Source organism: Triturus cristatus, chromosome 7 (genome assembly GCF_964204655.1).
Source record: "Triturus cristatus chromosome 7, aTriCri1.1, whole genome shotgun sequence".
In the NCBI taxonomy this organism is placed as follows: Eukaryota; Metazoa; Chordata; class Amphibia; order Caudata; family Salamandridae; genus Triturus; species Triturus cristatus.
Window position 1 is genome coordinate 306,972,687 of NC_140590.1, and position 23,411 is coordinate 306,996,097.

General features: G+C 49.2%; 1 protein-coding gene across 3 annotated transcripts in view; it reads left to right on the forward strand.

The window, feature by feature from the left end:
* LOC146809527 (immunoglobulin superfamily member 1-like) overlaps positions 1–23,411 on the forward strand; it is an 828,174-nt gene that overhangs the window by 482,601 nt on the left and 322,162 nt on the right. The gene's annotated exons all lie outside the window — the stretch shown is intronic.

Sequence of the window (23,411 nt, forward strand, 5' to 3'; positions counted from 1 at the left end):
AAATAAAGAAAAGAAAAAGAACAATAATAAGAGAAAATAGTAGCTCCAGAACTAGTAAAAGGACAGGAAAAAATTTAAAGAATGAAAGAACGACAAACAGGGTACAAAAATATCAAGGTTGAAACGCACATACGCTTTACAAGCATGACCGAGCCGTTGGAGCCCAATGTAGTAATAAACCATTAACCTGTCAGAAAATACGTAAATTAGCTATAATCAAGTATTAGAGTCATGAGTATCCATGGAATGCTGTGAACGCTGATCCAAAAACTGACGCAGGTCGTCAGGACGCTAAAAAGATTTAGAAAGATTGTCCTTCCAGATACGCATTGTTGAATGGTCAAAAAGACCATATTTGAACCCAAGACTTCGCAGTTGAGGGCGAAGAGCAGTAAATTCCTTGCGAATGGAAACTGTTTCCTTAGCAAAGTCTTGATGAATAAAACTTGTATTCCCATTGACCATCAAGGAAGGAATCTCTCGTACTGCCTTTCGAATCAAAACCAAATGATGATGCCTGAGGACTTTGAAAATCCTTTGACGAGGTTTGGTATGTTGAGGATTGCGATGTGAAGGAATTCTATGGGCCTTGTTAATCTCAAATTTTTCTGGAAATTTAATTTGTAGAAGGCCAGGAATCAGATTTTCCAAATAGAATCTACAGTTACCACCTTCCACATTCTCTGGTAAATTAAAAATGCGTAAGTTGTATTGTCTATTACGATTTTCCATCTCGAGAAGTCGGGTAGCCAAAGGTGATATTTTCGCTACAAGAGGAGTGAAAGTCTCAAGCTTAGCCTTATTATCTTGTATTTTAATTGCATTATCAGAGATTTTCATTGACAGACTCTCCATTTCCTTTAGAACATTTTTAATCTCTGAGGCAATAGAATCTGTGTTGACGCGGAGCGCCTGAATTTCCTCTAAAATTAAGGATAATGAAGGTTCTGCTGACTCTACCGCCTTTGATTTAATTGGCGGAGGTGAAACCTGCTGCTTCCTTTTAGGATGCATATTTTTATTATCCATGTTGTAATAATATCAAAAGCAGAATAATAATAATAAAAAAATAAATAAATAAATAAATAAAGGAATTGCAAAAATAACAGCAAAAGAGCAAGAAAAAGAAAGAAAAATACTGCAGCAGTGAGAAAATCCTTAGTAGAGCTGGTGTAGCAGCTATAATGGGCTATGGGAGTGGCTAGGCCCAAGCCAGGCCCTTTCCTGAAGGATTGCTCCGTACCCTGACAGACAAAGCTGGGAATACCTGAAGGCAGAGCTGGAAGCAGAGGCTGGATACCAAGAAACGCCTCCAACACCGTCCAAATCCCCAAGAAACCTACAGCACTGATCAGGTATGGACCCTACGAGTTAAGCGACCTCATTTGCGCCGCAAAACTGACAGGAATCGTCGTTGTAGATCGAAAAACGGGCAAAAAAGCGCCGGAGCTCTCTACGCGGCGGCCATCTTGTTTCACGCGCTCGCGCGTCTCGGCTTTCCCTCTTTCTAATTGACTCTTCCTCGCTCTGTCGTCCTTTCCCTCTTCTTCGCCTGTTTCTATCTTACATTTCTTGATTCATCCTAATTTTCTTTGCTTCTTCCTCTTTCATTCTTTCCTTCTCTCTTCCAGTCTCTCCCACTCTTTCTGGGCTTCTCTTTATTTTTCCCATGTTCTCACCACTTTATCTCTGCCTGTAATTCCGTCTTCCTTTACCTATCTTGTCAGCTCTGTTTGTCTCACTTCCCCTTTCTTTGCTGATTTTGTATTTTCTTGTATAACCTTAATTTTTCTGTTTTTTCCCTCTTCCCGCCTGTCTCTTCCTATAGAACAGTCTTCTCATTTCCCTGTCTTAAATGTGGCTTGTCTATCTTTGACTGTGTTTCTTCACCTGTCTATATCTCTTTTGTCGCTTGCCACGCTCCCTCTTTCAATGTCTGTATGTCCTACCTCACCCCTCTCTTTCTTCACTTGCTTTTTTTTAATTGCCGTATTTACAAGTTGTTGCTAACCGCAGTTAGCGGCAGTTTTCCGGCGTATACGTGAATTTTTAGAATCGCCACTTCCCGTGGAAAAAATGCCGCTAATTCCACTTTGCAAAATTTACAAGGAATTCTTTGCATGGTGCAAACCAAAAAAACTGCCTCTAACTCCAGTTTTAGACAGTTTTTTGAGACCTTAAAATAGCTGGTCTTAAAACTGGTGCAAACACTTGGGGCATCATTTCAGAAGGTTTTGGTGCTGGACAGTGCTGCAAGGAATGTTGGAAAGAAACAGTTTACTGGAGTATAACCCGTTAACCCAGGTGAGACCGGGTAAAGTTTGTAACATTCGACAATTTCTCAACTGGAAGTCATTTAATTAGGAAAAAGACAAAAAACTTTTGTAGATCACACCGGGAAGGGGATAAAGGAAGGGAGACCACAATGGGGATGGTAAAGAAAAGGAGTTATTACTTGTACATAGTTATAACAGCACTACAGTACAGATTGGTATACAGTGACCATTAACACATGAAGAGCGCACTGGACATGCTAGTGATAGTGAGCGGTGCAGTGACACAAGGGTGAGGATAACAGCGTAAATGGCGAACAGAGTGACAATAGTACAGTGGTCAAAATAATGCAACTAAGGGTTTCTATACAAGGTAGATATTTAGCATTCACAACAAGTAAAAATGACAAAAACAGCACCAATGTTTTTAGCTGGGTAGACAACGGTGTTTCAACCTGATTGATTTCAGGTCATCATCAGGACAATGGTCAATAATTTTAAAGTAGTGCTGTATAGAGGGAAGGAGAGAGATAGAGAGAGAGAGAGAGAGAGAGAGAGAGAGAGAGAGAAGGGTAAGTAACTAAGTAGCCCAAGAGTAAAGCAAAGAGAACAGGGGAGGGTCCTGGTGGTTGGCAAATACCTCAGATGGACTTGGAGTTTCTCAAGCATCCTGGTCTGGTGAAACAAGGGTTGCCATGAGGGGGGTAACGTCAAGCAAGCATGGTGAAACTGCATGGGAAAATGCACATGTAATTACAGAGCCTCAAGTGTAGATCAGAGGCAGAAAGTGTGGAAAAACGATAGTTTGAGCAAAATGACCTAATATGAATGAATCGGGGTGGGGGAGGACAGGAAAGCTCCGTGGTGTATTTACGTCCCTGCCGTGGAGCGATAATCTGCGTGACAGGAAGGACTATTTAGGCGTGGGAAAACAAATTGTAAAATTAAGTACGGAACCCAGAAGGGGCCGTAACATACTTGAAGGTGTGTTCGAGGGACGTAGTCGATCTGGGAGCTGTATCACTAAGTAGCGAGCGTTGGGTTAGGAGCTGCACGAGGATACAAAACCTACGCGCTGTGGACTGGAGACGAATTAAGCGTCCAAGGGTACGGAGACGTGAGTCGACCGGCATTAAGAACCTGGTGCGCCGGTCATGTGACAGGGGTCACGTGGGGTAAAGAACTAGAACGGGGACTGCTTGGAGCTAATGGGAGCCCCGGGGGGACCAGCAGGAATCTATCTCAAAGAGATAGGTAGAATAGAGGAAAACACAGACTCTTGTTTGCCACGACCAAAAAAGTTATTGGAAAAACAATAAATAACTTTACGCCTCCATTCTTGTGTGTCCGCTCCTTCTTTACTTTGCCTGTCCATCCACTCTTGTCTATATGTCTTTCTTTGCCAGCTCATCTCTCCCCAAGTTCCATTTTTTCAACAGATGTACTCTATTTCCCCCTTTGTTAGATCCTCTTCCTCTTTCTCCCTTATGTCTCTATCTCTCTCTTTTGCTTCCACCCTTCATAGCACTCGCTCGGTCTTCATTACCAAGATTACTTTCTTTTCTTCGTGTTTGTCTCTCTCTTTCAGACTCTGACTTCTTCGCTCTCTTTTGTTCTTTCAGGGGGCCTCCTTATAAAGCCAGCTCTGTTCTGCAGAGAGTCTTGACCGGATTACTTTGACTAACTCTTAAACAAGTTGTTTTAAATACCATTTCACCTTTTAATATGGGTGATATGCGAGAGTCTATTATGGAAATTTTTCAGAGACATGCTGTAATTATTGTTAATGTAACTTCCATAAAAAAGTTTCTTTTAGACCAAAACATCACCTCTCAAATGAGAAATGGGAGGGCATCATTGAGATTATCTGCAACAATATCAGTGCGCTGCTGCTGTGTTAAATATTGAAAACGCAAGTCATTATCCCTGAATATTAGATGTAAACCCATTTAAAATGTTGACGAGTGTTCCTCGATCACATAGTGCATATGCCTTCAGCATGCACTACTGGGCACTCATTGTCCACAAAATATGCTTTTGCCAAAGGTCTGAAGCACTGGGCTAATATCAGCTGGCCATATAATATGAATATGCCAGAGGGTTGCAGAAGTGGGAAAATATCAGCTACCCATATGATGTACATATGCATAGGCTTTCACAACTTGCTATATAAAATAGGCCAACCAAACAGAAGCCTGCACATGTGGACATTTCTGACTTGGGTATGTGAGGTTTGCAGACCTCCATTATATGCACTGTAATGCTTAAGTCATCTGCATATCTGAAAAGTTTAATTTTCAGATACTTTACTACAGCATTACATACTGTGCATATACAATGGGTCTGAATTGCATACTATAGGCATACCTGTGACATTACATTTGACATGAGCCTATGATATACACACATTTTTTGATATATGCATATAATCAGAGGTTTTACGTGTCCATATTGGGCATATTACACCACTGAATGATGTGTATAAATCAGTAACAGGCAATGCATATGGCAGAGAGATGCATAATGTGCATCTAGCTGAGTCCAATATGATCTTCATGTGATAGATGCCTTCATAGTGGGCTTGTTCCTCTCAGCTCTATAATATCATATATTCTTTGGTAATAAGATGTACATATATATCAGTGGAATGCGAATTCCCTGAATTCTCAGAGCAAAATAATTAGAAGTGTGTAAAGTGTGGTACTCTCTTCTACTATTAGCCTAGTTGGGGGCAGTTTAGGGTGTTAGTTGAAAATCAAGCCTGGGGAGACACAAAAAACAACAGAGGTAGATAGTAATTCCAGCATTACTTTAGAGTCAGGTGTTTCATGGTCAGAAAAAGTTCATTATCTTTGGTTCCAAAAGTTATGACACCCAGCCTCTTCCGTGGGTTTGCCTTGATTTTATTAACGTGTTTTGCTGAAATTCAGATTGGGTATTACATGTGGCTTTCAGTGCCAGTTAAGGATAGGGGTGGAACCAATAAAGTAAGAGGGTGGAGCCACTGGAGGAAGTGGGTGGAGCAGGTGGAAGTGGGTGTGGCCTCCTACAAAAATTTTAGCACCTGCACTTAATATTTTACAAATTAAGCACTGGCTGGAAGACTTAGCCCACCCCCGAAATCTTTTTCAGCCCCGCCCCCCCGAAATTTGGCTCTAGTTGCCCGCCTGGTCTGAACAGTGGTTAGACTACAGCAATAACGACGTCTTATCTCGCAGACAGTCATTCAGAACATACGTTTCCCCTCAAAGTGTGAAATCCCTGGCGTCTGGCAGTCCACTCAGAGAGTAAATTCTTTGATTAGTCCTGCATTAGTCCGCGCTCTGTTTTCTCGGCGCACCCTGCCAGCAGTTTCTTTACTTTTATTAATATTTAGAAAGTTCGTCTGCAGCAGTACTAAAGTGTGCATCAGAGCACAACAGTTTACCGTTTGAACTGAAGGGTCTCACCCCAGAGATGTGACTGACTTGACGTGAACATCTCTCAATCTTGACTCCAAACAATGAAAGCCGCGAATAACAGTTGTCATTGGAGGGACCGCGCCTCTGCAATTATTTATTTGGTCTGTGTCTCCCCCCAACTAACATATAATTGGAGCTGACATTCGGCGCCAGATCACAGGCTTTAATGGATGGCACTACAGTTCTTTTATTTTATGGTTCAGCTTTTTAACAATATAAATAGTGAGTATATTCTCTTACTAGTTAGGTAGCTTTAGCAAAGGTCTTTAAACAGACATGTATGTAACGATAGTCTGACCCTTAAGGCAAACTGTCTGCAGAGCGAGATGTCCGTGGTGGATTTTGGCCTCTTCACACCCAGGGCACCATTAAACTGCAGACAAAGTGTGAAAAAGAAAAGGAAGCAATGCACAATATCCTTGGTGCAACAACATCAACTGTTTCATGGCTAAACACTTATAAGGTCCCAAAGGCGAGATCTATTGGCAATGCCAATGCTTGTTTATATAACCTTGTGCGGAGTTTCTTTTGTGGTGTGCCTATGTGTTGCTGCTGTGTGTGTTGCAAAACCTTTACACATTGCCTCTGGGATAAGCCTGACGGCTCGTGCCAAGCTACCAAGGGGGTGAGCAGGGGTTATCTTCAGTGTGTAACTCCCTGACCCTGACTAGAGTGGTGGTTTCTGCCTGGCTTTGGCGCAAGCCTTAGCCAACCAAAAATCCCATTTGTAACAGAGGGTGAATGCATGAATGAATCAGTGGATGTGTGAATAGATTCATGAAAGTAAAGATGAGTGACAAACTGCATGAATGATACGTTTTTGAGTACCTAAACCCATCAATGACACAAAAGGCACTTTCATCCATACTCCAGGCATATTGGCACTGCTAATGCTTGTTACTGTTAAAAAGGTGCACTTGGCAGCAGCAGCTGAGACATAAAATGAAGAAAAATTATACTTGATGCCCTCGTCCAGTCCTGACATAGAATCAATAGCCATGTGTGAATATGAGCCTGGGGGACAGACCAAAGTCACAATTGAGTACAAACCTGACAGACAGCGTAAAGATGCGGAAACTCCATTAACAGCCCGAAAAAGTGTGGAGGCAGAGCAAAGCTAAGAGCCAAAGACAAGTGATTGGGAATCAGAGAGGCAGCCCACAGATACTCCTGAAGGGGAACATGATATATGCTTCATCGTGTTTTTGACAATAACCTCATATGGCCTGCTCCAGTCTAACGCCCTTGGCCTCTTCACGGCTCACACCGAACACACAGGTTTTTTCCTTCACTTAGCCAGATTTGCACGAGCGTCGGAGGGGCAGCACGTGCCAGGCTGGAACATGTAAAGAGCGGAGGGAGGGTTTGTAATGGGAAGGAATATATCCCACATCTTTTCGACTTATCTTCTCCCTCATTTACAGACCTGCCAATAGCCGGGCGGTCTTTTCACTCCAACTAGGGGTAGTGATGGCAGATGATCTATATAAGTCCAGGTGAATAGCAGGAAACACGCCTGCACCATTTGTAGGAAGGAGACATTATTCACATTTAAGCATTGAGGATGCCACGCGTTATCCACAGAAAATTAATCTCTTGAGACGCTATCCTACAGAGGGTTATTTTGAGCTCTATCCCACACAACACATGGGGCGGGGGAGACGGGTTGCTGGTACCATGCGAAAAGGGCAATTCAGTTGTGTCTGACACTCTCGTTTTCGTTTTCTCGCTCTATTTTGTGTTTCTTGTCTCATTATCTCTTTTTATGTTTCTCTTTCTTTACGACTTTGACACTCTCTACATGTACCTGCCTTTCTCGTGTTTATTGCCTCGCCTCCTATATTTATGGCTTCCCTTCTTTCTTTTTTTTTTTAAGTTCAAAATGTTTTATTGAATTTTCATAATAATAAACATATACAGACAAAAAAACATTGGCCATAAGCGAAAATACCTATATAAAATAAGAGATTTTCAAAAGCAACCATAAATTACAATAGGTAAGGATGTGTAAAGAATCAATTAAAGGGGGGAGGATAAACGAAAAGGGAAGGAAGGAAGGGAGGGAGCCATGAATAATTACAATGTCAACTGTGAGGAAGTAGAGCTGCATTCATCATATAAAAATGAAGTATAATGAAAATAAAACGGTATATCAAGTATAAATATACAATTATAGAGATAAATATACATCTATAGGTTAACAAAAAGAGCGAAACAAATTAGAGTTATGATTAATCCTGTTCAGGGATAATTGAGCACCTCTTCTTGTAAAAATGACCCATGACCACCAAGCATGAACTGATAACGTCGAAATATCCTTCCAGCAAAATGTAATGGACTTTAAAGCAGCTGATATTAGGAAATTAAACAGTTTACCTTCTAATTCAGTTAAGTTATGCAAAAGAGCAACAGATTTACATATTAACATTTTGTAAGAAATAACATCATGGATATGAAATATTTGTTGTACAATATCCCAAACATCAGACCAAAATTTAAAAATTAATGGACAATCAAAAGCATATGTTGTTATGATCCAGGAAGTAATTTACAATGCCAACAAATGTCATCTTGCAGCAGTTTAGCACGAAATAGGCGTACTGGAGTCCATAAACAATTGAATAAAATATAAGAATTGCTTTGGTAAAGCGAAACAGGCAGCCAGCCTGAAATACTATTAAGCCAAATAATCTTCCAAGTATCGTTGGACAAAGAAAGTGAAAGCTCAGCATTCCAAAATGTTGAAATTATATTTAAATTGTTTCCTATAGAATTAGATAATTTTTTATATAAAATAGAAACAGTATGGGATGACGTAGAGATAGTTCGAATATATATTGCTAAATCTGCTTTAACATTAAACGGAATACCATGAGGGAAGGAATCTAAAATTGAATTACATAAAGACTCAAATTTAATAAAATCAGATTGAGGTAAACTAAATTTCATTTGCAAAGCTTCAAAAGAAATAAAAACATTGTCGAAATAAATATCTTTAGGATAAAAGATACCAGCTTTAATCCAAGAATTCCAGAACTTAACATTTCTATTCAGTTTAATAACATTACTATGCCATAATGACAAGTCTTCAGTAAGGACCATAGGGGATACAAAATTTGAATCCAGGTCATTAAAAATGAGTTTAGTGGATTTGATAATAACCGATTTTTGCAAATATTGTGACCTGTAAGACATTGTTAGCAAGGTGGTCAATGGAAAAGGATCCACAAGAGACTGTTCTTTTTGAAGCCAAGTAGGATGGTTATTTAAAGAGGAAGGAGTAAACCATATGGAACTTTGTTTCAGTATAAATGCTTTGTGATAGAGAAAAAAGTCAGGCAATCCAAATCCAGGATTGCACTTGGGTATTTTTAAGTTTTTTATAACCAATACGAATTGATTTATTGTTCCAGAGAAATTTGGAGAGAAGTCTATCAATATCTTTATAGAATTGTAATGGAAATTGAATAGGAATCATAGCAAGTGTATACATTTTTTTAGGAGCAATCGTTATTTCTACCCCACCAAGAGAGATGAAGTGAAGACCATTTAGACGTTTTCTCTTTGATATAATTCAGAATAAAGTTACTATAGAGGTGCCAATTACGATCCGGTAAAAAAATTCCCCGTACGACTCGTATCCGGTCTTTTTCCCGTACGAATCGTACAAGTGCCATACAAACTGCCAATCACGATTCGCATGGTAAAAAGTCCATACGAATCGCATTGGTAAATATTCCCCACACGTCCTCGGGTCGGAAAATGTGTCCGACACGTCCCCGGTTGATTTACCGTACAAATGTGAAAAGTGAAGTCCGACCGCGGAATCACGATCCATCCCGTGCGTCCGATGTTACAACCGTATGGAAAAAACACCGTCCGCACCGAACTCCCATAGCAACCATGGAGACATGTGCCCGCATACGCGCCCAACACCCCCCCAGCCCTCCTATGTACGAGTCAAATCCCCACCCATGTATGTACACCCGTGTATGTACGAGACGTACCCCCACCTGTGAATGTATGGAGTGTACCCCCCACCCCAACCGTGTATGTACGACCCGTACCCTCACCCGAGTACGTATGGAGCATACCCCCAACCCCAACAGTGTAAGTACGACCCCTACCCACACCCGCGTACGTATGGAGCGTACCCCCACCCCAACAGTGTAAGTACGACCCGTACCCTCACCCGCGTATGTATGGAGCGTACCCCCCACCCCAACCGTGTATGTACGGACCGTACCCTCACCCGCGTAGGTATGGAGCGTACCCCCACCCCAACAGTGTATGTATGACCCGCACCCCCACCCCAACCGTGCATGTATGACCCGTACCCTCACCCGCGTACATATGGAGCGTACCCCCACCCCAACCGTGTATGTACGACCCGTACCCTCACCCGCGTATGCATGGAGCGTACCCCCACCCCAACCGTGTATGTACGGACCGTACCCTCACCCGCGTACGTATGGAGCGTACCCCCCACCCCAACAGTGTAAGTACGACCCGTACCCTCACCCGCGTATGTATGGAGCGTACCCCCCACCCCAACAGTGTATGTACGACCCGTACCCCCACCCCAACCATGCATGTACGACCCGTACCCTCACCCGCGTACGTATGGAGCGTACCCCCACCCCAACCGTGTATGTACGACCCATATCCTCACCCGCGTATGCATGGAGCGTACCCCCCACCCCAACCGTGTATGTACGACGCGTACCCCCACCCGCCTATGCATGGAGCATACCCCCCACCCCAACCGTGTATGTATGACGCATACCCCCACCCGCGTATGCATGGAGCGTACCCCCACCCCAACATTCTAAGTACGGAGCGCACCCCAGGCCCCAACACCAGCACCTTCACACAACATCGCGCATGTACGAGTCGTACCAAGCCAGACACAAGGATAGCACTGTGCAACAAAATTGCCGAAGTACACACCGTACACGCTAAAAACGCACGTACACAACCAGGACAAATCAAAACAACACAAGAATACACCATTCGAATGGCACAAAGCCACAAAACATGTCCAACAAGCAAAAAAACAACACATTCACTGACCTGCAACTGCCAAAATCCCAAACAGAGGCCCAAAACACAACCACTCCTTATAACACACCCACCCAAACTTCAAACACAGCCACACCCCCCAATGGACCAATAAAAAGGGCCCACACACACAAACCATGAGCCTTTGCAACAGACTCACTGCTGCCAGACCCCACAGACAACCTACAGCACCATACTAGAACCTTTACTACACCTTACACTTGCACACCTTCACACACCCACCTTCACAAACACCCCCTCATCACATTCACACACACACCTGCACAAGCACACCCACACACCCACAACCATCCACACACACCGCCCCCCCACCATCCACACCCACACCCCTCACCATGCCCACTAACAAGAATCCAAAGTTCACTAGCCGAGAGTTGGAGGTCCTTGTCGATGAAATCCTCAGAGTCGAGCCACACCTCTTTGGAACATTGGTCAGACAGACCAGCATTTCAGAAAAAACAGCCATGTGGCAGACGATTGTCGATGCTGTGAATGCTGTTGCGGACACCAGAAGGACCAGGCATGAATGCCAAGCCAGGTGGTACGATCTGCGGAGGAGGGTCCGAGCCAAAATGACCGACTAACACAACCAGGCCAACGTCACTGGAGGAGGGCCGCCCCGCAGACGCGTAGAATACCATCCCTGGGAGGAGAGGGTGATGGCCATACTGCCGGTGGTGGCAGTGGATGGATTAGAAGGACTCCAAGACCCGGGTGAGTACACAAACAATTCACCTCACATGGGGGAAACGTCATCCACAACCAAACTCACAAACAGGCACGCAACCACCCCAAGCTATCGCATGACTCAACCACACTCCATGAACACGCACATGCCACTGGCGCCACCATGCCCCATGCACCCAGCTGGACAATGCCAAGTCACAGGCCACAGAAAACACCAACACAAGACACGGTAAGCCGGATGGCGGGAGTGTGGGCCCCAAAAATCACATAGTGCAACTCAGAAGCAGACAACAATGCCCCCTGCCCATATGGCCTAGGTCACAGCCAGACAAACAGTGTGTCCCCACACAGGAAAGACTTGCCAGCAAATGGCGGACGCCTTGCATGAACACATGGGGGTGACGGCACGTTCTTGCACATGACAGCAGCTAATGAACAGCCAACACTGTGAAAGAGTGGCAGCACACACCACCACAGCAGCAGTGCAGACACAGACACTACACCCAATGGGTGCCTGGAGATCAGAAACAAACTCACATCAACAATCCAAGGGCCATTCAAAGATCTGCTAACAGTGTGTGCCCAGGAAGCTGGGCTGAGGTGACAGAGGGTGACACACAGAGGGAGGGAGAGGGGGACAGAGAGGGAGGGAGACACAGGGAGACGGACAGAGGGAGGAGGCTGACACACAGAGGGAGGCAGAGGGGGACAGAGAGGGAGCGAGAAAGGGACACACAGGGAGAGCAAATCAGCCTTGTGGGGTGTGGGAATGTCTGCTCGTCAGCAGGTGGACTGCGTGCATGTAGACAAGGGTGGCCAGTGCCAGAACCCCCCCTCTTCTCCATGGCAAAACACAGGGCCATGTCACAACCTGTGCACGAGGACAACGACAGCTACCTGCATTATCTAAGTGTGTGGAACCACTCCATGTGCCCACGTACAGTGCAACACGGAAGGCGCCAATGCATGGCTCGCCACACCTGCCCACTCCACTGCTGACTGCAGTCACAATTGACGCAGCCAGTAAGACTGTGCCACACATAGGTAAAGTCGCAAAAGCTGTGGCCAAGGGACATACACATGCACAAGTGCACTGTGAGTGGAATGCAAGACATATCCAAATTCCCAGAGGAAATGTGCCAACTTAGAAACGATTGAAACATGGATGTTGCATGGAACAAATTTAACATTGTCTCTCTCACACACAGGTCAACGTCGTGGAGGGAAAGACTCACAGGACCCGGCTCGGCGGGATGACGGAGCCACCGGCAGCGATGACTCTCACAACTCTGTGGACGAACCCGACCCCGACCAACCTGGCCCCTCTGGTGTCCAACGACCTGCAGCACCTGCGTCAGTTACAACTGGGCCAACCACCACCCCCACTCCTGCCACATCCCAGGAGACACCCAGGATCCCTGCCCCACCACCACAATGCAGCCAGGCTGGCCAGGAGGGGCACGGTGTACCGGGCACCCAGGAGGAGGCAAGCGACAACACCAATGCCACCCCTCAGGGGTCCCGGAGACCCGATGTGCCCACAAGGGCAGGCCAGGTGCAAGTGGGCAGGGGTGGTGGGAGTGGAGGACGGTGGAGGCGCGAGCCTGACCAGTTGGCTGGGGAACCGGTATATTCCCATGTCTGAAACATCCTGGACACATACCGGCAGGACACCACGGGCATGGCCCAGGTTGTGTCCACCCTCAACGAGATGAAGGGGACCCTCGATGAGATCAAGACCCAGCAGGCCCAGCAACATGCGGAGCAACATGCCTGTCTACTGCGACACCAAGGGCGGATGGAGGACAGACAGGCTGAGCTCGTGACGGTGTTCACGGGAATTCACAGTACACTCCGTCGGATAGCCGAAAACATGGGCAACCCTCCCTGTGCCATCAGGCGTAGAACATCACCACCCACAGGGAGGGATCAGGAGGAGGAGGAGGAGACATCCGACGGAGCATCCCAAACATCGTCACGGCCTGCTTCTGAGGGTCCCCGCAGGAGGGCGGGTCGTCCACGGAAAAGACCGTGAGGGTCGGCGCAACAGCACCATCTCTCAGGACACCTGGCCTGGCACCTGGCCCACTGGAGCAACAGCAGCACAGCAGCAAAAGACATTCTCTGCCACATGGACTTGCTGGTCACTGTCTGACCAATGTTGACAAAGACTGTGGCATGGACTCTGAGGATTTCAATTGGCAAGGACACCAACTCCCCTAGTGAACTTTGGATTCCACACACCCGGAAAGCCCCTCATGTCATACCCCCCCCCCCGTACCCCAACCAAAATAAAAAGTTACACCATAAAGCAAAGATGCCTACATTTTGCATTATTACCTTACATGTGTCTTGTAAAGTCTAACCATGCCTGAGTTCACATTTGACTTCAACCATCCACACCCTGGGGCCTGAGTCTGGCACAGGACACACATGGGTCACATTGTATTAGGCAAGACAGACATGGAGCACTATACACACCCGTGATGGGCCCAACCAACTGAGGGGGTGGCCGCACAACCGTGCCGACAGACATTTTGAGTACAGCGACAGCCATGCGCAGAGGTCAGGGATTATGTGGAGTGTCCTGTGGGGGACCCAGGTATGTGTGGACAGGTGGCAGAACCATGTCCTGCAAGCTTGAGTCAGGTGGATGCAGAGAATGGTGGCCTGGCCAACGTTGGATGCATGGGGATGGCACATGTCACAATACCCACACAGTCATGGACATCATGCACAATACACAGTCTAATCCCACACAAACAGCTTGCATCTTGCTACTCTACACATAGACACATAGCCACTATCACGGAAAACCATGCCAGACATGCCGGATGCACCGTGGCAACACACCAGCATTGACTGTGAAGAGGCACCTTGGAGGCATAGGGACACCTTTATTAGTCATGTATTCGGGATTGCAGAGGCAACTCGGAGTACACATGAACGGGTCATGTTGAGTAACATGTGGGTCCAACACTGGAACCCCCATTCTGCAGCACAAATGCGTGATAGCCATGGAACTGGCACACAAGTGTCGGCTAACAGCTAATCAACCCCTGCTGCTCACGGAGAGACTGCCATACACCATTGATCCGCTGATGTGGAAGTCCCACACCATGTCAAGCCAATGCAAACCGTATGTGTCCGAGGGCAGTGTAACACACATTGATGCCATCATCACAATCCACAATCCCATCACTGATGACTGTCAACAAGTCTGACCATCTATTCAGGTGTACACAGCTGCATGTCATGTGTCCCATGGTGATGAGACATGTCTGCAGAGGAACCAAACATCGACAGGGGCAGTGTGCATACATCGTCAACAACTGCCACACCCAATACACCCCTGATGCATCCCTTACCCTAAGGAGACTTCCAAACGTGTCCGTGCGTGTAACGCTGAGTCAGCACACGATGACGTGTCCATGAGGAATAGCAGTGCCACAACAATGCAACCAGCAGACGGCATGCGCAAGTACCTGGGGATGAGAGACACACAAGAAGTCAGCCACAAAAAGCACAGCCACTTGCATGTGCATGTACTCGACACATTTAAGGATGACAACATGCTAGGTCACAATTATGACTGGGGAAATACACTCATCACTGGCACCATCACTCCAGTGACACATCCACACACACCTCTGACTCACGTGCCATACATGCAGATGGACTGTCAAAGCCCACTTGCCGGGAAAACAAGGAACCCTGCCAAATCGCGCTCGAGTGCGCGGGACGGGGAAGAACTACTAATCCCATGAGCCTTGGCGCAAACCCTGACGGCGATGACGTCAGGACGCTCGCGTACGGCGAGCTCAAAGAGGTTCCGGGGCACCGAGAGAGCGCCGCTTACTCTTTGCAGAGAGCTGCGCTGGACGTCGCGAAGGCTGGTAAGGGTGCCTGGTGCACCACGCTAAGTTCGCTGCTGTTGTTGCTCAGCTTGATTCCTGGTGGCCATTCCTGACGGGGACTCGGAACGAGAGTCTCTTTGTGACGGGTCCGTAGATTCGTCTCTGGTTCCTCCCACCGTGAACACCCGAAGAACAGCGCAAGGCTGGTATCGGGAATCCTCAGATTAACTTTATCCTTGGGTGCTTTCTTCCCTCGTTGGTGAACTCGTAGTACGAAGTTCGTGCGGGGAAGAAAGGCACTATTCGTGACTTTGTGTAGCAGGGCTCTGTGGTGGTTTTGTCTTGCATATTCCCTGAGGGCACTCACGAACTCCCGGAAGTCGTGGGGGTTTCGAATCTGCCGTTTCTGACAAGGCAGAAGGCACTGTGATGGAACCTAATTGATGTTGCATGAAGTAATGCAGATGTGTGTCCAACTAACCAGGGCCTGTCATTTGATTGTGGAATAATCCAAACCTGCGGAAATATATTGAGAGTTTTCTTTCTTTACAGGTACCTTTCTCATTCTTAGAGAGGGGGTGGAGTCGGGTAGGGAGGAAAGGAAGTTAGGCAGGGAGTTACTGATCGCTGTCTCCTGTCTTCACAGGTCTCCCTCCCTGCCGTCCCCATCCTTCCCTTTCCCCGCTGGACCACTCCATGGAGTCTGTAATGCTAAATCAGACCGTGGTGGTGTCGAGAGAGGGACCCCTTTAGAGCAACGTACGATCCTGAGGATTCCGGCCACAACATGGACACACACATCGCAACACATGCCACACGGGGACCAATGCGTGCACACACAGACACTGGTACTCACCACTAAGCAAAGAAGTCGCGTATGAGCTGAGTCCGGATGTCCTCTTGCGGAACCACATCCTCCACATCACTAGCCCCATTGCCAAGACCTTGGTCCTCCACGGGTGGATGGTCCTGATCATCTTGATCCAGGATGAGTGGCACAGCTTTCTCAACTGCCATGTTGTGCAGCATGCAGCAGACCATGAAGATTTTGCAGACCTTCGCCGGGGCATATGGGAGGGCGCCGCCGGTCTTGTGGAGGCATCTGAATCGGCTCTTCAGGAGGCCAAATGTCCTCTCTATCACTCGCCTTGTCCTCTGGGCTGTGTTGTAGCGGAGCTGGGCCGGCGTGATGGGGTTGTGGAGAGGTGTGATCAGCCATGGCATGTTGGGATAGCCAGCGTCCCTTACATGGAAAGCACATGGACATAAGTAGGACAGGAGAAGCGGTCGTGCTGGAAGTCTACGCAAAATGCAGGACAGACAGAGTGTACCCACCAACAACACATGCTCGTTCGTTGCGCAGCTGCGTCATCATTTCAGGCACACTGCTACGCCTCATGATGTAGGCATTGTGTGCTGATCCTGGAAAACGAGCACAGACATGTGAAATCACCATGTTGGACAGACACACCACAAGGGCATTGATGGAGTGGTAGTGCTTGCGATTCCTGTACGCTACCTCCTGTGCCTGTGGTGGTACCAAAGCCACATGTGTCGCATCTATGGACCCAATGACATGGGGCATCCCTCCCAGGGCATAGAATCCACGCTTGACCCCGGTCAACATTTCAGGGGTTGGGAAATGGATGAACTCATCCAGGTGAAGCAACATGGCCTCTAAGAAATCATGCAGCACACGGCAGAACATGCTCTGGGACATGCCACCAACATGAGCTATGGTATTTTGAAAGGTATCCGTGGCAAGAAAATGTAGGGCTGCCATTACCTTCAGCTTGGGTGTCAGTGCCGTAGGATACCTGTGCAGCGGTTGCGGTGCCAGCCTCGCCGTCAACTCCACAATCAACGGTTGGGGGAAGCGGTAGCACCGGATACAGTCATTCTCCCTCATGTCAGCCAAGTCCGGAATTGGTCGGGGAAGAGGCGGCGCTCTGCAGGAATTTGGAAGTGACAAGGAAGAGTGAGTGCACTACAACAACAATTTTTTGGTGCTGAGCACATGTTAATCTGTCAATACACATATGCGACATACGGAGTCAGGTATGTGCCACATGCCCTGGACACGTATGGCTGCCAGGTGACACTCCTACCAAGACCCAGCTACACACGGAGATTGTGAACCTCCACATGCCATTGCATGGGATTAGCTGTGTCCCAGTGTAAGTGAACAGCCAGACGCAACACAGGAGTGACATACATCAACACATCAGCAGAAGTAGGATGTCGATTGCAGAGACTGGTAGCGGAACACTAGAGCCACAGGTCACATGACATTACACTAGGACAGCCCACACACCTTGCCATGAAGGTGTACATGTAATGACTCACCACACATTCATAGAGAGGATGCAGACATGTCCTTGTTACGCTACTCTGTGTCCCATGCATACATACGCACCTCACATCCGATACCACATGTGGCCTGATGTGCGGAACAGTGTGCCATGTCCATCTACACACAGACACATGTTGGTTGCTGCAACAGCTGATGCTTTTGAGGGAGCTCCAACATCAAGCTAATGGGAACCCCCCACACATACATGACATAGTCACATCGTGCACCGTGGGTAGTGACATATCTGGTGTGGTAACCCCTGTAGCGGGCATCAGGGGACACTTGCGTGTGTTGTTGACTGTGCCATGCCAGTGACGCTCATCCCAAGTGTGCAGTACGACATGCACACATGTCAAAGGAGTTAAGGGCATGCCTGGCACACATTGCACCGTCACACATAACATCTGTACACATCTCATCATACATCTGGTGCCTTCTCGACTCAGGAGTAATGTGCCACATCACAGCCTTTCACACCTGTGCCCCACACATGTAGTACTGCCCAGACAATGCCTTGATGTCCATCCATGTACAAGTATGTCAGCCCTATTCCTTCCTGTGTGCTGCCTGTCACCACTGTGATGTGTGAAAGGCACCGTACTTTCGCTCAGAGAGCCTGTGTACGTTCCCTATCACTATGGAAGTGCTGCCGTATGTGTACCCATAGTGATAGTGAGCGTATGCACGCGTGTACGGTCCGTATCACTATGAGTATGCATACGCGAGAACACCCATAGTGAAAGTGAGCGTACAGGCGTGTGTACGGTCCGTACCACTATGAGTACGCATACGCGAGAAAACCCATAGTGAAAGTGAGCGTACAGGCGTGTGTACGGTCCGTACCACTATGAGTACGCATACGCGAGAACACCCATAGTGAAAGTGAGCGTACAGGTGTGTGTACGGTCCGTACCACTATGAGTACCCATACGCGAGAACACCCATAGTGATAGTGAGCGTACAGGCGTGTGTACGGTCCGTACCACTATGAGTACGCATACGCGAGAACACCCATAGTGATACGGACCGTACACGCGTGCGTACGCTCACTTTCACTATGGGTGTTCTCGCGTATGCGTACTCATAGTGGTACGGACCGTACACACGCCTGTACGCTCACTTTCACTATGGGTGTTCATACTCATGGTGGCCAGTGCCTGTGTGTCTTGTTACAATCATCTGATGATGACCATTTGTACATGATTACTTGGACAGGCGCACCTTGGATATTTGGCGTCCAATCTTGCATTTATGCAGCCCCTGTGTATTTCACCCAGACTAAGAGATGTAAGTGCTTCCTGTGTCTCAACAAATTGTCTCATGTAGGGGGTGGTTGGTGCGGGCAAAGCCTACATGTCAAAACCTGAAATCTCCTTGCTAGGTCTGGCCAGTGTGTGATGTTTGTCTGGACATACACTCAAGGTGCAGTGAGCCAGTCATGGTGGGCATGTTTTCAGTATTACCTAAGCAGCATGTGCCTCAAGTTCATGGATATGGTCCCTGCTCATCCCTATTTTCGGCAACGCTGTGTGGTGCAGATGCAGTGCTGGATTGTCCCCAGGGCCTGGCTCCTATGTCAAACTCCATTTCATGTCATTTGCAATTGTGTCATGCTCTCCATGGATTTTCAGTGGCATGGTGGGTCAACCAACTGTGTGTTGCATGCCCTACATCTGTACCTTGTTTTGTAGATGTTACTGATCTTTCTTTTCAGGCTATGCACTGTAACCTATGTAGATTGGACTCATGTGACATATGTATACACGTGTGTGATTAATTGCTGTCTCTTCACCTTGCCCACAGCATCGTCGGGGGACACGACGGAGACATGAGCACAGACGGAGGGACCGAGCACCAGTGCCAGCGTTGACATCGTGGCTGGCACATTGAGTGGAACTGAGGCGGAGGAGAGTGAGGCCAAGGACCTGTCCACTGGCACGACAGAATATGAAGCTGACGGGTCCGAGGATGATCTCTCCAAGTGGGCGGAGGCTGCACCAGCAGCCGACAGCGGCACAACATCTCACCCCGCCCCCTCCATTGCCATCAGCCGCCTCCCACTTGCTCGTCTCCCTTCCCAGCGTGCCCGGTCACCACATGTCTCCTTCCTGCCAGGCACCGCACCCCCTGCCCCTGTCTCCACTGCTGCCGCCAATGCCGAGTCTGTGGACATCCAGCGGCAGTTGCAGGTTGGTCAGGCTGCGATGCTTAATGTCCTCCATGGCCACAGCCAAGTGCTGAACAACATGTAGGCATACTTGGAGGGCATTTTTTCATCGCAGGCTTACCAACGCAACTTGCTGAGGTCCATTGACTCGACACTGACTGCAGCAGTGGGTCTCCTGCAGCGCTACGTCCAACCCCCTACCCCTGACCCATCCCTACTTCCCACTCCCATGCCTGTCCCACGTACACCCAGACGTCAGCATGCACCCACCACAACAGACACAGGCACCACACCAGCAGGGAAGGTCATACGCACACCTCCTGGCACGCACACACAGGGTGAAGTAGGCACACCCACTGGGTCGGGGGCACACGTAAGTCACGCAGCCAGAGTGGAAGTCCGCATTCCACCCAATCCACTTTCTCCAAATCCCCTCCCCTCAGCTCTCCTGGCCACATATCCGGCAAAGACTCCTTCATGTCCGCTCTGTCCCTGAGCCCCACTGTGACACCACCCCGCAAGCGGTCAAGGGAGTCCCCGGTCAGGATGGTTGAGTCCCCCCCCCTGTCCACACCCTCCCCCAGTGGCGCTGCGACCCATCCCTCCGCCCCCCCCCTCCTTGGGGCCTGTGGTTCCTTCGGGTGCAGGGGAGTCTCTGGAGGACCTTGCTAAGGTGTGCAGCAAAATCCTGGCCTCCGCCTTTGGCCCTGCCCCACCCCCTGTGGTGGAGTCCTCCATCCCTGCACCCACGACGCCTACCCTTCGCCCTCATGTCCCTGCGGTGCCTGGTCCTTCCCCCCCACATGATGCCCTCCCCGCTGTGGAAGACGAAGGAGTCTGACTGTGCAGGCAAGCTAGGGGACACGCGTCCCACTGTGTCCCCCACCTGGATTGGAACTTTGGATTGCCCTATGGGCATTGTACTTTTTGAACTGTCAAGGGACAAACATATTTTTGGATGCTGATTAAAGCAATTTAATTTTCCTTAGTACACTACTGTCTGTCTGGTATTGCTGTTGGTCGACCTACCACATTATTTTGGGTGGTGATTATGTGTTGGGTGTGTGGGAATTGTCGTCTTGTGCTGGTCATAGGGTGGATCCTGGTATCTGTGTGCCATCACAAGCTGTTGGCTACATAACTTTGTTCATGTAAGCAGTTACTGCATGGTGACATCGTCCCAAGGTGTGTTCCTTCCTCTGTGTAACCTGACTTCTTCCCTGCAGGGTATTTCCAATATGTGGTGCTGAGCTGTGTCTACATTGGCTGGGTGTGTGATGGACTCGTTAGACTTGGCCCATGCATGCTGAGCGATGTCTCCACCTGCATCATTCGTGGCGTCCTTGGTGGTCACTGTACTTGTGTATGTAGACTGTTGCCATGACTTCATGTGTACATGTATTCTTTTGGGCGCCATGCATATGTATGCTTCCAGCCTCGCACACATGTGGTACATGTACTGCAGTATCTTTGTGCACCTGACTGACATTTGTGGGCGTTGGATCTGTGGGTACTCCACCCTTTTCTTTGCAGGGGCACTGCTGTGAGTGTTAGGCACCCACCCCTCCTGTGTCTGGGCACTGCTGGGAGGACTCTGCACCCACCCCTCCTGTGTCTGGGCACTGCTGGGAGGACTCTGCACACACCCCTCCTGCGTCTGGGCACTGCTGGGAGGGCTCTGCACCCACCCCTCCTGTGTCTGGGCACTGCTGGGAGGACTCTGCACACACCCCTCCTGCGTCTGGGCACTGCTGGGAGGACTCTGCACCCACCCCTCCTGTGTCTGGGCACTGCTGGGAGGACTCTGCACACACCCCTCCTGCGTCTGGGCACTGCTGGGAGGACTCTGCACACACCACTCTTGTGACTGGGCACAGCTGAGAGGACTCTGCACACACCCCTCCTGCGTCTGGGCACTGCTGGGAGGACTCTGCACACACCCCTCCTGCGTCTGGGCACTGCTGGGAGGACTCTGCACACACCACTCTTGTGACTGGGCACTGCTGTGAGTGTTAGGCACTCACCCCTCCTGTGTCTGGGCACTGCTGGGAGGACTCTGCACCCACCCCTCCTGTGTTTGGGCACTGCTGGGAGGACTCTGCACACACCCCTCCTGCGTCTGGGCACTGCTGGGAGGACTCTGCACCCACCCCTCCTGTGTCTGGGCACTGCTGGGAGGACTCTGCACACACCCCTCCTGCGTCTGGGCACTGCTGGGAGGACTCTGCACCCACCCCTCCTGTCTGTGTCTGGGCACTGCTGGGAGGACTCTGCACACACCCCTCCTGCGTCTGGGCACTGCTGGGAGGACTCTGCACACACCACTCTTGTGACTGGGCACAGCTGGGAGGACTCTGCACACACCCCTCCTGCGTCTGGGCACTGCTGGGAGGACTCTGCACACACCCCTCCTGCGTCTGGGCACTGCTGGGAGGACTCTGCACACACCACTCTTGTGACTGGGCACTGCTGGGAGGACTCTACACCCACCCCTCTTGTGTCTGGGCATTGCTGGGAGGACTCTGCACCCACCCCTCCTGTGTCTGGGCACTGCTGGGAGGACTCTGCACACACCCCTCCTGCGTCTGGGCACTGCTGGGAGGACTCTGCACCCACCCCTCCTGTGTCTGGGCACTGCTGGGAGGACTCTGCACACACCCCTCCTGTGTCTGGGCACTGCTGGGAGGACTCTGCACACACCACTCTTGTGACTGGGCACTGCTGGGAGGACTCTACACCCACCCCTTCTATTTCAGGATATGTACGCTTAGAACATACACAGGTGTGGGTTCGCTCCATGCATACGAGGTGGGGGTAGGGTCCGTACATACACGGTTGGGGTGGGGGTACACTCCATACGTACGCGGGTGAGGGTAGGGGTCGTACTTACACTGTTGGGGTGGGGGGTACGCTCCATACGTATGCGGGTGAGGGTACGGGTCGTACTTACACTGTTGGGGTGGGGGGTACGCTCCATACGTACGCGGGTGAGGGTACGGTCGTACATACACTGTTGGGGTGGGGGTACGCTCCATACATATGCGGGTGAGGGTACGGGTCGTACTTACACTGTTGGGGTGGGGGGTATGCTCCATACGTACGTGGGTGAGGGTACGGGTCGTACATACACTGTTGGGGTGGGGGGTACGCTCCATACGTAAACGGGTGAGGGTACGGGTCGTACAAACACGGTTGGGGTGGGGGTACGCTCCATGCATACGCGGGTGAGGGTACGGGTCGTACTTACACTGTTGGGGTGGGGGGTACGCTCCATACGTACGCGGGTGAGGGTACGGGTCGTACATACACTGTTGGGGTGGGGGTACGCTCCATACATACGCGGGTGAGGGTACGGGTCGTACTTACACTGTTGGGGTGGGGGGTACACTCCATACGTACGCGGGTGAGGGTAGGGGTCGTACTTACACTGTTGGGGTGGGGGTATGCTCCATACGTACTCGGGTGAGAGTACGGGTCGTACTTACACTGTTGGGGTGGGGGGTACGCTCCATACGTACGCGGGTGAGGGTA